Below are 19,548 nucleotides of genomic sequence, written 5' to 3' on the forward strand. Positions count from 1 at the left end.
TCACTTTTTTGGTGCAGTTGAATTAATCAGCGAAGTTTCATTGGAAATGGTGGCAGTAAATTGCATAAGCTGTGTGTTGCCCCAAGCCTTATCTGAATTAATCTTTTCTCTGAGCTGTGTGTCCTGAATCTAGATCACCATACTGGCCTTTTTTGTAAATACTGTAGAAAACGTAGAATATAAATACTGTGTGGAATACAATATTTAAACAAATGCTCAATTGACTCATCTTTAACACAAAACACGCTTCCTAAAAATAGAAGGAACCTGTCATAGTTTTGGAAATGACTTCTCAGGATCCCTGATAAATTATTCCCTCTTTCTGTGAGTAGAATCCAAGTGAATGGTGTTGATTGCCATTCAAAAAGTGCTATTCCTTACAACTTACGCCATTAGTCAGAAAAATCATGACTAAGAAAGCTGAATGTGTTACCAACATTAGTTTGCATAGCTCTCACAGTGGTATCTTGTTTTATACAGGTGTTGAAACAACTCAGCAATGGAAATAGACAGAATAAATATACCATCAAAAACAAAAACTATTCAGTCACCAAAACCCAAATGGCTTTCTCTGACGGTGCCTGAATGTACCATCTGTTTCCATTGCATTATAAATTGATGTAGAAAATTGATATGCAGTGCTATTTCTGGGTAGCTTCTCATTTGCATTTGCTTTTGTTAAAAATGAGCCTAACTGAAAACCATCAAGCTGAAACCCGCCAGACTTTGGAAGGAAGTGTTCAAACCAGCCTGGGGTGTTCCAGCCCAAGCCTGGATCCACAGCTAAATGGTGCAGCTGCCCACATATGCACAGCATGCTAAACCACAACTTTGGATCTAGACATCACACAGCTTGTCAGATGTTCAGGCTCCTGATCCAAATTGTCCACTTTTATTTAGGACAGTAACAATTGAATCATTAGAATGACATAAGGCTTACCACCTAGCTACATTAAATAACTACATCATCAATTAACTCAGGCAGCCAATGTGTAATAGCAGCACTCTGGTTATTTTCAAGCAATACCAAGAATACAAACTCAATCGCCTTTGACTTAATATGTGCAGCACAAGGAAAATCCTAGAACAAAACAGGGTGACTGTTTGCCATGGCCATGATTGTGATTAATCTCCATGTAAGAGAGGTTCCCTCATCTCAAAGGAACATTTCATCCTACGGCTGGAGGAAATTGTGTTACAGCTTTGTAATACAGTATAATAGTCCAAATCACTTGCAGGCAGAAATATAACAGCCAAAGAGCTCCTCGAACCTAAGCTGGTGACATATTGGCTCTGTTGGACTCTATGCTGGGCAAGAAGAGATGTAAATGAAACTCCTTCCTGACATCCACTTCTTTCCCTGCATGATCTGTATTGGAGAGGCTTAAGAGACAAAAGATGCAGGAACCAGCTCCAAAAGCTAGGTGTCTATGGTGGATATGTCCATCCCCATTACCAGATGTATTTGTGAAGCAAGCGTTTATATGATTTCGCTTTACAGCACAAGGAGAGCTGAATGTCTGCTTTATTCCAAAAAGCAACGCTACCTTTCCTGTCTTCTAATAATTCTGAAATAAGATTTTTCTTTGGTTTAGTCCTGTTCTGGAAGGAAGAGAAAGGAAAGTTCAGCAATGATCAGATCTGCTCAAAGAAACCTCTTGCTTTACTATTTGAACATACTGCTGAGTAGGGGTGCTTGAACAAGTGTGAATGCAAACCTTGCTGTGCTGTGTATTTGTATTTCCAGCATTTAGAAAATTTCGTTCAAAAATACAAACATAGACAAGGTTGAGCTCCTCTCCAAGCTGTGGGATGTGAAGTAAAAGATTATCTGCACAATTGCCAAGAGCCATGGCAATCATATCCATGCCTCTGTAGAGCAGTAGGAAAGGTAATTTTGGCAGCAGACCAGCAATATACAGGGGGTGTGGGTTCATGCTGGCTTACCACAGGAAAATTTGGATCCATCATTCCACTTTCTGGGCTTGGGCAGCAGCCTGGGAGGTGCTGAGCATTAGACCCAGCATGTGGCTCCAGAGCAGCAGAAGGAGCAAGGAAAAGTAAAGGTTAATCTGTCTTTCCTATGTTCTCCACCTTGTCTGTGTAGAGCTTAATTACTTGGGTTCTAGGTTGCTGTGTTATAATATTCACATTATATGTGATAATGTGAAAATCCAGATAAATGCATAAGTAACAGATATTTGAAACTCACTGCATTCCATTCAGTATAAGACGTTACTTCTTTGTGATCCTTGTTAAGGAACTGGAACTTTTTCCTTGTAAAAATCTCAGCTGGTATTGCATGTTGATCAAGCCACTGCTTTTCAAAATTTTGACGTCATAGTCATGAAAAAGTTCATATTAATTAGATTATATTCTTTTCTTTATGCTGCCTTGCCTCATTGACAGAATGCCAGAGAAGGAGGAGATCAAAATTAATATATTTATGAAGAAATTGCAGAATTAAGCCTGCTATGCATTTACCCTAAAGAATCTGGAAGTATACAAGACAGTGAATCTGAAAGCAGAGATAGAGTGAGTACAAGGTAAATATAGCGTTTGTTGTAGATATCTAATGTTACTCTACCTTTTAGACAAATTATGTCTAGAGAGTACTTCTTGCATTAAAAGAAAGTATAGTCACTTTGTTTTGATTGTATATAAGGTGTTGGATGATAACATGAATATTGCCATTAGGAAAAAACAAAGGGTACCATGATATAACGAACACAAATAATTATAGATAAATTGGTAGTATAATTTAGCTGCAGGTTTGTGACAATATGAGGGACTTCAGCTGTTTGACTTAAGGCTGTAATCCCAAAAGGTGTTGAAACTCCTGTTAATTTTAGTGTTGCTTATGTGTGGCTGAGTCACTATCAGCTTTTACAGCACAATGGATTTGCTGCAGGTGTACTTTCCAAAACTTGTGCTTTATAATATACTTTTTGGCCAGCAAGGTGTATGACAGCATCAGTATCAGTCTGTTTGAAGTCTATGAGATATACTCCTCTTTGGGAATTGTACAGTCCTGTTTCAATCATATCTGTAAGGACACAGATGTTATCTGCTGCAGAAAAGAACTTGGTAATATTCCTGCCTTCTTGTAAAACTGTGTTTGTAATCACAGGTTGGGGCCTGCCTTGTGTCTTTACTGTGCCTTCCTCTTGCTTAGTTGTATCCCTTGAAGCACTTGCACTGGCATATCTGGAAAATGTGAATATCAGAGAAAGAATTTGTTTCTGCAATGACTCTCTTCTCTGCACTTAATAGTGCTTTCTTTTGTAGGTACATTGGGCTGAGGAAGCATAAACCAACCTTTTCCTTTTTAGGTTATGAACTTTTCACGTGTTTGAATATTCCTCTTCAGTGATATCACCTAGGTTAGCTACTGCCTGAAAACAGATGGATAGCTGGTGATTTCAAAGGATCTAACTCACACTGCTAGTAATTCCTCAGGGGACAACAGAACACAGATCTTGTGAACTTTTAAGTAAATCATGTTTCTTATATTAGTAAATTTTCAAATACCATTGGATCAGAGAGCAGGAAAATTATAAAATGTGAACCTAAATAGTTCTATTTACGATTGCACACACCTGTCTGTGAGCTTTGAAGACTACTTAACTCCAAGCAATAAATACATGTCCAATCTGTATCCATGCTTAGACAAGACATTTTTTAGACTTTTTCCTGTTTTGTACTGTACGTTCCTTTAGAAGAAAACAAGGAGTACAAACCTAGAACACAACTGTACTGTGTTTGATGATCATGGAACAGAACTGCAGGTCTGCCCTGCACTCTGGATGTAGACTCAGGTCAGTAAAACAAAAGGCAGCAGATCACAACTCTTCTGAAAAGAAATGCTCTTTCATTTCTCTCTTATTCTTTTTATTTCAAAATGTTAGTTAGCAGGGCCTGTGAAATCTTGCTTTGTAGGCCATAAAATTGAAACAAACAAACTTGGTACTTCGTCACATCTTGTATGGTCAACTGAATAGTTATTGAGGCTGAAGATATAAGGGATCAGATAAACAAAGAAGTTTTCTTTATAGAGAAGTGAGTACATTCAGACATTTACCTGAAAAATGGCAAAATACCGAATGAAATATTTCTACTGGTAGTATGTGCTTTTTATAAATTGTCCTGGGTTCGGCAAGGACAGGGTTAATTTTCACCGGACTCCAGGAAGGGGCACAGCCGGGGGAGCTGACCCCACCTGTCTAAACAGAGCAGGGTATTCCATAGCATGTGCCGTCATGCTGGGTTCCGGGGCAGGGGAGCTGGGCAGCGGGAACTCACTCGCGGCTCGGGAGCGCGCAGCGGCGGTTCGGTCCAGGAGAGCGGCTCTGTGGGTTGTGCGATTTGTGTTGTGTTTTCCCCTTTTCTGTATCGTTATTGTTCCTGTTCCCTCTGTTTGCTGTTCTGTTAAACTGCCCTTATCCCGACCCACCAGTTTCTGCCTGTTCCTTTCCATTCTCCTCCACACCCCGGCGGGGGGAGGGGTGGCCGCGTGGCGCCTTTGTTGCCGGCCGCAGCAAACCATAACATAAATGTTCCCAATTAGTGATTTATTCAATTAAATCTGTTGCGGACACTGATGAATATAATTTATAACGGACTGAACATCAGAAGACCTTTTTTCCCCTTGGTTCTTTTTAAAGAGCACAGGGAATTGTTAGGCATTTAAGTGTAAAAATACAAGCCTATCTGGTTCATTTGATGAACACCAACCAGTTTTCAGCCCGCTTTTCACAAAGTCCTACAATAACCAACGACTGAATGTTGTTAAGAACTCATTTCACAATAGAGAAACAAAGTAAAACAGAGAGTAAATTAACTGTCCAAGGTCACAAAAAGAATCAGTGACAGAGATGTCAATGAAATCAATGTGTAGCAGCTTCTTTTTAATATAGATGCTATTCTGTCTTTTATAGGTTTAACCTGATAATATCCTGAGGACAAGTAATATTTGGTCAAGAAAAAATTCATCCAAATTTCCTTCTCTAGATTTACTGTTATAAAAATGGTAGCCATGTTAAGGTCTCAGAATCTATAGCTAGTTGGACATTTTTCTCCTCACTAGAAACTCTAAAAATAAAACAACTCTAAATCAGTGCTAAAGCAACATTAAAGTGGTATTAATCCTAGTGAACTATGAAAGTGTATATGTTTGTGGATATCTTATCAATAAAATATATAGACAAAAGAAGCTTGTAATCTTTGTAGCTGTTGATAGAGCAAGAAAGCATTGCCAAAACAGAGACTTTTATTGATCATGTATAAGTTAATATCTTACAGGGGGCTGTGTCAGCCACTTTTTCACCTCCAAGATGTAGATGTGGAAGGGTGGCAGTTTTGCAGCCAACTGATGAGGAGCTGCCAATGTATTCCTCCCTCTTGCATGTGAGCTTCATCAACTTCTGGAGTGCTCAGCAGCTGGGAATAGCTGCTCAGTGTTGAAAATCCAAAATAATCAATTTTCCTCTTCAGCAGGTTTTTTTTTTTATTAAGCCTGCAAAAGAGTTGAATAAGACCAAAAGTAGATCTATTTCAAGCTGAAATAATCTCTACAACATCTTTAACCATTTTTCCATCTCCTGAAGAACTCAATACATACATTCTATCTCTTAAGACCAATGTGACAACTCTCCAGCTAGCTGAGAGTATGCCACCTAGCACTGCAGCTGGCAGCGGCATCCTAGGAAAATATGCCACAAGAATTGACTACTATTTCATTCCCATAGAAGTGATCCTTTGAAAAAGGGGGAGGTGTTTGGGCGTAAACTTGTGAAATCTTGTACTACTGCCACACTTGTTCTACAGAAGAAGTAGTAAAAAAAGATTTCAGTTTTGCAGACAGTCAGAGTTATACCTTTTACAAGCATTAAAAGAACACCATGAGCTTGAAGTCTAGTCATTCTTAGAAACATTAGAAGCATCTTACCTACTAGAGAGTCTTTTCAACCTATTTTTGTGAAATTATAGTTACCCTTTCCTAATTTTTTTTCTTTATACTGTTGTAGGGAAGAATGTGCAAACTACAGAATTAACCTGTTACATGTGGTGAGAGCAAGGAAAATAACTACTCATAGTCTGTCAACAGGAGCAAATAAATTGTCTTTTTAACAAACAAAAAATGGGGAAATTATTTCCTTGCTAATCTCAAAAGGCTATAGGAATGTTAAATATTGCATCTAATAACACGAGGAAAATAATAAGTTGGCTGTGTCTCTTTAAGTTTTTCTAGGATAATCTACCAAAAAAAAATTGTCTTCCAAAAAAACCTATGTAGATGATAGTAGATTTAGTAAATATGTAGATAAATATGAATTGGTCAATGGCCGTAGAAGTGAAAGTATTACCAGTCACCGCTTTTGTGATGTCTTTTCTGTTTAAACTTTGGGGAATAACTGATTAAATACTGAACTGTATCACCTTGTAAGGACACTTAACAAATCTGTTTATCTTCCAAGGACATTAATGTGTATGATGCAAAGAAAGAATTCCTAATCTGAACTGTGGAAAGTGCAGACCAGCAGACATCTGTGTCTTCACTCTTTCCTTAAAAATTACAACTGGAGACATTATTGGAAAGAAAAAAACCTCAGAATAATATTTCTGGGTGCTGAATGCACACAGCATTTAGTGGGGATACTACCGGACACCTTGAACAGTCCAAACAACAATACAACCTTTATTAGAATAATGTTCACTGCCTTTAAGTTAAATTCTTATGGTTTTGAATCCTGAATGACAGCCTTGATTGGTATTTTTACACTCAGTCACTTGTACAATGCTGAATGGCTCAAGTTAATATTTTCTTTTTATATGTCAAATATGATTTATCTTGAATAGTATCATATAGTCCTCCTTTACTTAGAATGATTTATTACGATATTTTTTCAGTGTTTGATTAGGTAACATTTAACACTGAATTCCAAACCTGTCATATTGCCTCTTTTAGGGATGATCCTGCAAATACTTACAACCAGGCATCATTTATTCTGTGTAGCCCAATTAACTGTGCTGGGAAGATACCTGGTAACAAGCTCTGTGAAATGTTCGTCAGACTAGGACTTTAGATTTTAAGCATTTCAGACAAAAAAAAAGTAGCAAAGTGCCATGTAAAATACTATTTGCTCATTATTTAACACTACATAAGTATTCTTTCCACTATATAATACATTATAGATTTCTGAGAGAGAATACACAGTTGGAAACTGACATTTCTAGAATCTAGGAAGGGGCTCAATCATTTAGCTTCATAGTTTTTGCACAGCTTGTATTTTCATAATCTCTGCAGTCTTCAGAGATGAACATTTGCCAATAGTTTAACTCAAATCTCTTCTATGCTTATTTATTGCATTAATGCACTCTTCTATTAGTAAATAGTTCCATTCGTACACTTCATTCACAAAGTATTCATGGGCACTGAACTCTGACCCAGTTATCAAATCAAGTGATCTAGTGTATTAGCACTTTCTATGTCTGTTTCTAGGTATCATTCTGCCCTTTTCCTGCTTAGCAACAATTTGAAAAAGTTGGAATATCTTTTTTTATATGCCTTTGTGTCATTAACATCAAAAGTAGAGAGGTGAAGACCCTTCCTAATTAAATTTTTAATGGCTTCAAAAAGACTTATTAACTGTCTGTTCAATATCTTCAGCCAAATCTCTGCAGTTGTCAAAGGGAGTACATTTTTGTATAAAATCTGGTGATTTATCCTAGCCAAACATCATGCGCAGAGCATCTACACTGTGTATTTTTTGTACTTTGATGTAGTGGTAAAAATAGTTTTCAACCTAGTGTCCACAGCTGGTTCAAAAATAAACAAGGATTTCAAAACAGATTCATAAATACAAGTACGTTTCTAAGAACAAGTGTCAAATTATGAATCATGATGCTCCATAGTGGGCTACTAATCACCAGTCATGAGCCTTCTAGCATCTTCTGGTTAATTGTACAAATGTTCACAAGTTGCAGATGTTTTCATTATTTGAGATGGATCAATTATGCATCTAAAAATTCCTCTTGGACATGTGGTGAGGGGGGGTGAGGTGGAGAATTTGTTATTATTTGCAAGAAGGTTGTCAGCTGATATGAAAATTGAAAGAGTGCAGCAACCACCCACTATCCAAATCCGAGAACAGGTAAACCAAACATTTCACCAAAAATAGCCTGAAAATTATTTTTCTGAACTGTTCGAGGAGCACTTACATGTAGCAAACTTATTAAAGACAATGAGACTTTGCTCATGAACAATTCATAAATCCAATAGAACTAAGCTGATAACAAATATTATAATGCAAAAAGAGAGTGATAGCTCTATTAACTTCCAGTCACTAAAGTACATGCAAAGTTCTGCATATGGCCCTGCTCTTCAAATGTGTCCTCATTTGGCTGCTTCTGCATAGTAAATTGTGACTGAAATTAAATAACCTGGCTTTCAGTTTTTCTCGGTAGCCCTAGGCTTTTCTTCATGTAATTAGTGTTTCTTGGCTTCGTGAAGTATAGGACTACACATAGAGTCATGGCATAGTTTGGGTTGGAAAGGACCTTTAAAGGTCACCTAGTCCAAATCCCCTAGCAATGAGCAGGAACATCTTCAGCTAGATCAGGTTGCTCAGAGCCCTGTCCAGCCTGGCCTTGAATGTTTCCAGGGATGGGGCATCTACCACCTCTTTTGGCAGCCTGTTCCAGTGTTTCATCACCCTCAGTGTAAAAACTTTCTTCCTGATGCCCAGTCTAAATCTAGTCTCTTTTAGTTTAAAACCGCTACCCCTTGTCTTATAACAGTAGGCCCTACTAAAAAGTTTGTCCTCACCTTTCTTGTAGGCCCACTTGAAGTAATGAAAGGCAGCTATAAGGTCTCCCAGGACCCTTCTCTTCTCCAGGCTAAACAACCCAATCCTCTCAGCACGTAGAGCAGTTCCACTGTTATCCACCATGTAAACCACAGGACGTCTGTGCTTCTCTCATGTATTTGTATGGACAGTTACTGTGGTTTTACACGTGAGATTATAAAACCACACTGAAGACGGCTCTGTTAGTATGTAGGAAAAAATTAACATTGGGAATCATTTGTGTGTTATCTACCTTGTCAGTGACGTGCTCCGGATCTTTAAAAGCAGATCAGAACATTTCCTTTCTCCTATATTTTTGATACTGCCAACTCTGATTCTTTTCTTCTGCTGCAAGCTGTGGTTTTGATCGTAAATTTGCTTACCAGTTTTTCTTCCTGCAACCATTTCCGTACAGGATTTTTTCAGTAAAGGGGAAATCATCCTCAGCTATTGAAATGTTGTGAACATTTACTGAGCACCATTTTACTCTGTTGAAATGTACTGTGCTATTTGATGCTCATTTTTAGTTTCATCCATTATTTTTCACTTCTTTTAGCAATCACAGTGATTTATGTTTTCCTTCTGGTTTCCAAATGCTTGTTTAGAGACAGATTTTATTATGAATATGTTTAAGTGCTTAAACTTACGGGAACATATCATATCAGGGCTATTTTGTACACTCCATTTTTCTGGGGAAAGGCAGAATATTTAACCTATCATTACTCTTCAATTACTACAGAATTAATGCACTTCGTGCATTTTGGTGATACTTAGAGACTCTACCATGCATCAGAGCCCAAGATGTTTTGACTTTCATTTTTATGAAATAAGGTTTCTGAGCATCCAATCTTTTAAGTCAATTTTTTTAACCTTTTGTGGGCTACTTTGGAAACTGCACAGCTTCTAAAATCAGGTCCAGTGCAGAGCCAAGCAGCTCCAGAGGGACCACAAGGAGGGGTTACTCTGTAAGAGAGCACTGCAGGGATGCTCAGATGGCTTGAGAGCACCATCAAGGAGAAAAGACTCCCAAAACTAGAGATGTTTTTTCTAAGTGACAGTAAAAGAGAGACGCAGTAGGACTTTTCAAATATGTGGAATGTTGTTTCAAGATCTAAAGCAATGAGTTATATTTCATGTGCACTGGCATACGAAATAAGAGTTAACGACCTGAAATTGTACCAAGGGAGATCAGTTTAGATAGTCAGAAAGCTTGTCTAGTGCAAGGGGTGTTAAGAACTGGAATGGGTTACTCATGGAGGTTGTGGGACTATCCTCACTGGAGGCTTTTTAGCGCAAGTTATATTAAACTTTGTCAGACGTGGTTTTCATAGGTTGTTAATGCCATAGGGTTGTGAGGTGGTCCTATACAAGAAAGAGGCTGAAACAGATCAATTATCAGGGGCAAATACTTCTCAGGTACTGAAGCCAGCAGCGCATATGCCAGTCTCAGTGTATGGAGTGAGTGGGCGTATGGCATTTGTACTGGCCTATTACAAATGAAAGTCAGTCAAACACATATATAACTACAAAGCCAAGTGACGAAAAGGATTTTTTGAATACCCATTTTGTTTCTGCAATTCCTGTAGATATAACTCGGTAAGTACAAAAATGTGTGTACAAAGTGTTCATTTAGCTGTAGCCTCAGTTTGTATAATCTGGACAGAGACAACAGACCAGCATAGTTTATATTCACTCATGATCTGAGTAGATGAAGTAAAAGCTATTAAAGCAAAGATGATGAGGGAAGGTATAGCTATATATATGTATTAGCCAATCCGACAGTTGCTTGTAGTGGTAAAAAAGTGTATGCTTTTATTTTTTCACATTTTGAGAGATTTGTTGAGTTGCAAAGCTTAACAGGTCTCTTCTTCTCAAATTAGTTGTTAATATAGTGAAAATCAAATTTAAAATTCACAAAAGTATTAATGACTAATTGAGGGCTACTGAGAGATGAAAATGTCCTAGATGGTTGCAAACTGTTCCAGTGCCACTGTCTACTACTTTGCTCCAATGCTTTGAAATGAGTCAGTAGTCAGCTTTAATTTGTTCAGTTTAATTAAATTCCACCTGAATAAATATGTGTTGCACAAAGCTGAAGGAGATGCTGAAATTTCCTGGATGATGTATGCAACTGAGATCTAATTTGATAGTATGTAGCCTTAGATTGTAAGCTACTCTCCTCCACAAAAGTGAGCACCATATAAATACTTAAATAATAATTTAGATGAAATTGTAAGGAATATTATATAAAGAAAGCAAAACAAAATTTCACACAGAAGAATATTTTTGAGTATGTCATCATTATTCTTAGAATAACAAAAGTCATCAGTAGATCAGAAGTACATTTCACTTTCAAAACACAGTCCCATTAAGATTAGCAGCCTGTTTACTTAGCCTGATACTGTCCTGTCTATCCATTATACTAATTAAACAACTACTACTGTAATCAGATAGCACAGTATTTTCTGCTAAGATGTCTTGCCTTTGGTAGAATGACATTTATGAATTATGTTTGCGTATATGATCTGTGATGTGACGAATTCAAATAAATGCCGGGTCATTGTTCTTCTCTGTCTCACTCAGTGTAAAATGGACAAAAAATTATACCCCTCTCCCAAACCTCCTGGACCACAGCTAACTCATGAGCTGTGAGATTAATAAACAAACAAACAAACAAAAAACCCACAAGTAAATTAGATGATTTGTTTAGTTTGGCCAGAATTAGGTCAGTACATCCTCAAACCACGTGTAAACCTAGCAGTCTAAAACTCTATTCAGTTCACAATCTTAACTGTGTTCTGGCAGGTAACTCTCTTCTCCGAAGGTGGCAATCAAAATGGGAATAAATTCCTTATAAAATCTTTTCTGAGAGAGTTTGATTTACTTGCCTGAGATGATGCTGACTGACTAGAGTAAAAGAATGGTGTGCCTACATTTTGGATCACAAACAGTGCAAACAGTATAAAAAGCGTGTGTATAGTTCATAATGAATAAGCATATTAACCTTACTGAATCTGCTCAACAGTCCATCCAAAGTAGGGGGCACAGAACGATTCCACAAGACTAAGCCTAACTGACTTATGGAAGCATGTTGCCCTGTATATCACACCTGCTTAGGCAATGAAGAAGCATGGTTCCACATCATTCAGGTAACCAGTGCCCTCAAAGGCAAGGAGCGAAACGTCCTTTCATGAAAGGAAATAGATTATTCAGAAATTCCTCTTCTCTTGTACTTTATTTAACAATAGTAACTCTCCTTCAGGATCTGCATAAAGTTCATTCTTTTGTATGGTTTTTACAATACTTTTTTGTAACTTCTAAATCAGTGTAATTGTCTAAGCCCTTCCTTGCAGGGAAATTCACATGGACACCATTTCCTCTCTACATGCTGCTAAGGTAATATTCCTTGTTACTTCATGTAATTTCACTGACTACTATGTTCAGATCTATAGCTCTCTTTCTTCTGAATCCTTGCTTTGCAAGATCTAATTATTCTAGGACAGTCTTCCAAAGAATTCACTTTGTTGCTGGAAAGTTTGAAAGCATAGTTGACCAAAAGTAGTGGCAGATAACTCAGTAATGATTTAAGAGATTACTCTACTCCCACTGTATATATTTTTCTGAATTCCTGTAGGTAAGAAATTTCTGTACTGATGTAGACATAAATAATCATTTGTTATATTTTCTCATCATGGTGATATTTTCATTATAATGTGAAGTCAAAACTTGCCCATAATTTTACTTAAATTTAAAGGTAGTCACAACTGTTTTCATATTTATAAAATTTTAAAAAATTATCACCTGTTGCTTTTGTTAGTACAAGAGATGTCCTAGACAATCAAAATTTTTCCACTTTCTGACACAGAAGAAGGAGCCTGAGATCTGAAAACTGATTGTGTTCCTATAGCATCCCATATGTATTTACATAAAGATAGTAGTTGTGAATTTCATTTTCCTCTAATTTTCTAGATTATTTTAATTTGTGAGAGGCTTTGGAAATCATGATTGTTATAATCACATAAAATTTCATACAAGTCTTTATTCGCACGTTGCAAATAAAGTCCAAATTACTGAGTCTAAGATTTAGAAGAATTTGGTCTAAAGACAAGCAACAAACAAGAGTCTCAAAATAGACAGCAACTTCTTGTAACAAGCAAAGAGCCTGGCTGAAGAAGGGTTTAGGTTACTCACAGATAAGCACTGCAATATCTTACAGATCCTGCTCTGGCATCCAGTGCCTTTAATATGGTATGAAGATGTGAGAAAGAAAGAGCTCAGAATACCAAATCAGAACAAGCTGAGCAGAGACACACCTACAGCCAGCCGACAGCAGCAGTAAGCGCTCTGATATAGCTCAAAACCCACCCTACTTTAGTCTACCCTTTGGGCTGCTGGAAGGTGACTCCATCCAGGTGGGATCCAAAGCAAAAATCTCCTAAAGCCGGAAACCCTCAGCCGTTTTTTGAAAGAATTTAACATGCATTCACTTTCCATTTCAGTAGAGACCAAAAGAAGTATTAGTTTTGATAATGTTCCCAGAGATTAGCAAACACTCTTGGGAATCCACAGATTTATATTTGAAGGCTCTAATCTGCAGATCATGTCTCCCAGGAAATTTTCCTCACTGTAGGTTTACTCAGTGAGTTCCCCCTCAAGCTCTCTTTAGCTTTCTGAACTTTGCATTTCCTTCCATGTAAATGCCATTCAGCATACGGTGACACTTGTAGGTGCAATAGGAAGCTTAAAAGAAAAGAGTGACTCCTCCTGGAGTGCTCCAGACTGATAGCAACTCAGAGGGGAGGAGTCTACTCTCAGTGTGCATGCAGAGAGGGGGAAATCAATAAAAAAAAGGGCTAGTGGGCAAGCCCGAAATGTGTTCATTTTTCATTTTAAGTTTGGACATATTTGGGGCATTTCTGTTACAAACACAACAACAATGGTATTATAAAACAGAGGCTGTTGTATTATTAAAAAGGTATGAAACTTAGGAAAATAAGTATGTCTGGGGCTAAGCAAAGCCCTCCCTCTTTTCTCCAGTGCAAGACTTTGCAGCCTTTGGGTGTCAAAATCCTAGATTTGAAAAGTTCAGGAAAATTTGTTTATGAAGTTTCCTCAGGCAATATGGACTCTGTCTTTTGCCCTGCTACAGATGGGAAAGACTGGAATGGCAAATGGAGCAGCTAGTGAAGCAAGAAGTGGCTCACTGAAGCAGATGATGGGTATAATACTGGCTAGCCTTGCTATTTAGTTGGATAGGCAATACAGCCCTATGATTTGATAACCACAATTTGCAGGTTGATATTACAAGAGGAGGTCGGAAAGTAGCAAGTGCTCTTAACAGTTGTTTCACCATGGAAACAGCAGAAGGACTTTAAAATATTATTATACTTTGTGTAGAGAATAATTGATTGATTTCATTGCTAGTAACAGAGACCAAATTCAATTCCTAGAATGAAGTAATGAATATTAGGTTTAGACATTATTCAGAGATCAGTGAAAATTAAATTGTATGGGTACTCAGAGAGCTCCATTTTTCAGCATTTCCTCCCCAAAGGGCTGCAGGCTTTTGCATTGGATTAAGGTAGCCACTCAATCTGAGTAATGTTTAGTTGTCTTGCTCAGGCGACTGTATTTCTTCTCACTGAGTTACATATTCTTCCCTATTTTGAGACATGACTGTTTTGCTCTTTATAGAACTACTCACAAAAATGAGAAAGAATATATTACTCTGTTCATCTTCTTATTTATACTTTGTTCCCCACCTTCAGTACAGTTTTTTTTGAGTCATTTCATTCATTCTTTGAGGAGTAGGGAGAAAGGAGTTCACTCCGTGCATCTGCTTTACTAACTGGTGTGGGGTTTGATTTTATTTCATCTGTCATGTCACCAAACTGTGTCCACATGGTGTTCTATCAGCATGAATCTCACAGTAGTTTCCTTTCTGAGATGCACTGGGCATGCTTAGAGAGCCATCTGCTTCACGTTTCTTTTTTCCACCAGGAGGGAAAGGACTTGGAGTGAGCAGCGTTACGCTTGAGAGAATGTCATGGGACACCAAGTATGGACTCAAGACAACCTCTTTCTTGAAGAACCCATTCAGCAAACTAAATTAGTGATGTAGCTGTAGCCACTGAGCTCACAAGCAGCTTAATTTCATTTTCCTGGATTTTTGGTTGGTGGATTATTACAGTGTTTATTCGTGGTTTCTGGAAACTGAAGATTACCATTGTTACTGCCCGTCAAAGCCTGACAAAAGAGTTACACTTGTTTGTAATGAGGTGGTCAAGTTCAGCTGGGTGTATTTGGCACTAATAAAGCCAAAGATGGTAACCAGCTCAGGACAGAATATGTGGAAAGGATAAAGGCAAACATTGAGGTACCTGTAGAAATGACATGGGTGTCAAAACAAAAGATAGGACAGGGGCTTCATCAGAGGCCAGAAGGATGTCTTGAAGTTAGCAGCAGCTAAGGTCTGGCATAAGGACTGGATAAGGACGAAGCATGGGAGTAAGTGTTTCTTGCTGACCAAGCTGTATTTTCTCTCAGCTGTCTACTCTTTTTTTGTTTTCTAATACTTGACATAGCAGACTTCACTTGCGATGTGCAGTAGTTAGTATAATACCATACACCTGTACCATGCTGCTGTTCTGATACTTGGTGTATTTTGGAAGCTTTCGAGAGTCATTTTCTCAGTATGGTACTGTTGTGGTTTTTCCCTCCCTCCTCACAGTATCTCTTAAGGATTGTTGAAATAAATTTAGAATATAAGGATTCAACAGTGAAGTCTATCAAAGTGTAGTTCTCTGCAATTTGTGCCTGGTTACTGCAGCTGTCCGCTGTTCCAGCAGGTGAAAGGCTGAAGAGACATTCTCACAGTAAAAGAAGTTGAGGGTTGCACAACTGGACCTCCTGGCTGTTGGGAAGGAGAGATTTAAGTTTCATTCTCCTAATTTTTTCCCCAGTCATTGCATAAGGCCCTGACTGAGCTGAAAACACACAGAAGAGTTGGTGTTTTGAGACATGTACCTCTTAATTCCCCTGTCGAACCCACCTCGAGACCTCCCAGCATGTTCAGCTAGTACAGCTGTGCATCGTGCTGCCTGCCTGCATCCGACGTACCTCTGAGTGCAGAGAAGTTCGGTCCTCTGCCAGCGCTTTGCTGGATGTCACTGGACAGGGGCACACATAGCTTGAGGAAGGAGTCCGTGGCATGCCCCCTCCACACATCGTGGGTGTGATGTGGGACAGGGTAGGGAGAAGTGGGCAGAGGGGACACACGGTGGGACCAGCCTTGCAGGGCAGCACAGAAGAGTCTCAGGAGTTCAAGGATATTGCAAGAGAATCATTACCAGCTAATTTTAGTAAACATCAGTGTCTTGTATGTTTATGCCAGTATAAATATAAGTCATTAACACTCACTACTGAAGAGAGAAGTATAATAATGTTCCAATGCTCTAATTAAGAAAGTAATTTTCTAGCAATACTTAAAAAACTTCTTTACTTTCCTTTCTTTGTAGTCAGTTAATAATTGTGACATTTTTCTTGGCTTTTAACTGTGTGTCCCTGAAGGCATGTTAAAGACCCCCTGTGACTAAAATAGTGGGAATCATGTTGCTGCAGTGACATTAACAGAGATACTTATTAAAATGTGACCCCTGCTGTTTGTGGTTTCTCAAGACTATACTTCTTCAGCAAATTTTAAAAGAGAAATACATGATACCTGCCAACTAGAAACTATGCTATAGCCCAAATGTTAAGTGAGGATTAGAGAAGTAATTATGGACATTCATAACACCTGGAAACAGAAGCGACAGTAGATTGTTTAACACTGAGTTTAACAGCTCATTGATTTTGTTGCTGATGCAAAGCAGATCTCTCGGCATGCAGTGATCGTACACAAAATGATCGCATGGCCTACTATGCTGTTTTAATGTTTGTAAGGCATTTGCAGTTTATCGGCTGTTCCCAAGACTGGTGGAAATAAGATGCAACTTCCTTTGAGCCTATCCACCTGAAAAGCATTTTAAATAAACACTCAGTGTGACATGTGTCAAAAGAAACCAAAATTGTTACCTGATTGCAACCAGTTTACACTTCCTCCTGAATTAGCAGCTCATGTTTGTCTTGTAACTTACACAACAATTCTGTTTGCATCTGTACTGTTTATTTCCCTTTCGCTTTCAGGCAACTGCAAAAACCAGAAAATGGCCTTTGTGATAATTCCACTGAGACTTAGAACATCAAAGCAATCTCATTATCAGTTTACATCCCCAGTTGGAAATCGGAGATTGTTCAGCACATCCAACAGTAGAGCGGGGGCATGTAATGTGCAGCCCAAGGGCCAGATGAGACCTGCTGAGTCATATAATGTGGGCTCCAGCTGCCCTCTTCCTGTAACTGAAGGATGGGGACAAAACAGCAGAACTGCTGGCTGGTGTTGCTAATGAATTTGAACCACGATAAATTATTTTCCATCTGTATACCAAATATGGTTATATGCACTTATAACAAATGTCTATAGTTTATATGCAAATTGGATGTGGCCCTTGGGCTCTTGGTAAGTAACCTGTATAACCTTCGGATCTGTAGAAGGCAAACCTCTTGCTAACACTGAAATTAGTGCGTGGGACTAGGGACTGCCTTGCAGTGTGAGCCTGGGTTACTCTTTGCTTAAGAGCAGTGGAGGAGGAATAATAGAAACCTCTTTAGTTCATCTTCTACACTAAACTCTTGGGTATGTGAGCAAGAAGGGAAGGAAAGAATATTCTGTGTTTCAGACACTCGCTGTATAAGTTCTCGCTCCCTCAAACCTTCGATCTTAGCAGCCATGTACGTGCAAAGCCCCCACCACATAAGTGAGGTCTTTCTGATGGATCTGCAAGTGACACTGCATTGCTGTATTTTCATGCTGTGGGAAGAATTTTAATTATTTTAATCACTGTTTCTGAGTTACTGGGAAATAAACTTGGAATCTATCATTATTTCATCCAACTGTGCAAATGAAATATATAATTGATATAAAATGTTTTTGTCATACACAGTTTGAACAAAGATCTATGACAGTTTAAAATTCAGAGGGTTCTTCTGTGGCAAAGTTCTATTAATGCAGTCATTAACAAGAAATTACATTACAATGTCTGTGGGGCTTACTTCAGTGAAAGAATTATTTCTTTGTTGGTAATTTCATCTTGATGTTACTCCCCTCTATTCAGCTTTCCCCAAATGACGTTTTTCTAAAAATCAGCACTAATACAGTAGTTAACCTTTCTCAATATTACTTAAGAATATAATGCTGAGATAGTGTCAAAGTATTAAACCTCTAAACTTCCTATTTTACCGACTGTTGCGAAAGTTCAGTACAACTTCAACCATATTCTTTATTTCACAGATCTTACCTTTAAAATGGCAATAAAGACCTTGAAATAATAAATAGCACTCAGTTTTTATTTATTTATATATTTTTAATTTATTTATTCTTGTCAAAAAATGCCACAAAACAAATATATTTTCTCTTTCAATTTGAATGTGACCACCCTTCTGCAAATTCTGGCTTTGCTTTGGGAAAGGAAGGTGTCTGTACTGTGGACCATTGGTGAATTAGGGATGACAGGTACTAGAAGGTGAACTTCTACAGTGTAAAACATGGGGAATATGCATCAACTTTGATGTGTAGCACTACTTCAAAAGGTGAGGTGAAAGTGCATTTTTTCTGTGTGTCCCGGCAGATTTTACTTCCATAAATCTTTTCTTCAGTGTCTTGTAAAAGTGCAATTGTCTTGAAAATGTACACATTTAAAATAATTAATTCATGTCAGGTCTTAGTTTAATTTCCATTTACGAGATTAGAGTGTTTTATTTTCTAGCTGGTGTTGACAATCGTGAGGGATAAAATCCTACAATTTCCTTAACGTGGAAGCTGAAATTCTCATCCAGCCTCTTGATTCCAGGAGCTCATACCAACTATAGGGAGACGCTTAATAATCAAGTCCCAAGAACTGATATAGTTGCCTCTGTTACAAGACTTTCAGTGAGAATTAAAATAGTTCCAGCGTATTATGAACTGTGAATGATTGTAGATCCTGTGTTGTCCTAAATCCCTTTTGAGGTGCTCATAAGAACAGACTTTAATATTATCTGAATTAATCAGCTGGGGTTTTCTTTCTTCTAGGTCAATCCTAGTGTCACAGAAGAATGTAATCTATATAAGAGTAATGATGCTATATGCCACTACATAAGAGGAAGGCTTGCATTTAAATGACCACAGTCTGCTCTGCAATGACCTTTAAAGCATAGGAAACTTCTATTTGAATTACCTATGTTTTGTGGTTTTAGACTGCACGATGCTTTTGATGTACTATGAAAATTGCAAAAAACCCCAAAAACCAAAAAAACCAACAAACTAAACTAGCCATCCAACCAAAAAACAGATTAAAAAACCACCCTTCAGCTTCTAGAGACAGTCTCTGGTAACTATCAGAAATGCTATAAGCCACAGAACACCAGGTGAATCAGGAAATCATACTGTTCCTGAAAGATTACGTACCACCATCTATAATTAAAATGCTGATAGAAAAGTACCATGCCACTGTATTTTTGGTCTGAGTATGCAGTTTGAAGTATGCAGACAAGTTGGACGGCCAGCTTGCTGCCATCAGTACTCCTCACTGTATTTTCCTTCAGATTCTTAAAACTGAAGTATGCT

General features: G+C 38.0%; 1 long non-coding RNA gene across 1 annotated transcript in view; it reads left to right on the plus strand.

The window, feature by feature from the left end:
* LOC142361549 (uncharacterized) overlaps window positions 1-18,219 on the plus strand; it is a 74,499-nt gene extending 56,280 nt beyond the window's left edge. The window contains exons 3-5 of the long non-coding RNA XR_012764164.1: window positions 2,410-2,546; window positions 12,200-12,242; window positions 14,847-18,219. This is a non-coding gene — a long non-coding RNA (uncharacterized LOC142361549). The remainder of the gene's footprint in view (window positions 1-2,409; window positions 2,547-12,199; window positions 12,243-14,846) is intronic.
* Window positions 18,220-19,548: the final 1,329 nt, after the last annotated feature.

Source organism: Opisthocomus hoazin, chromosome 5, assembly GCF_030867145.1.
Source record: "Opisthocomus hoazin isolate bOpiHoa1 chromosome 5, bOpiHoa1.hap1, whole genome shotgun sequence".
NCBI classification, from domain to species: Eukaryota; Metazoa; Chordata; class Aves; order Opisthocomiformes; family Opisthocomidae; genus Opisthocomus; species Opisthocomus hoazin.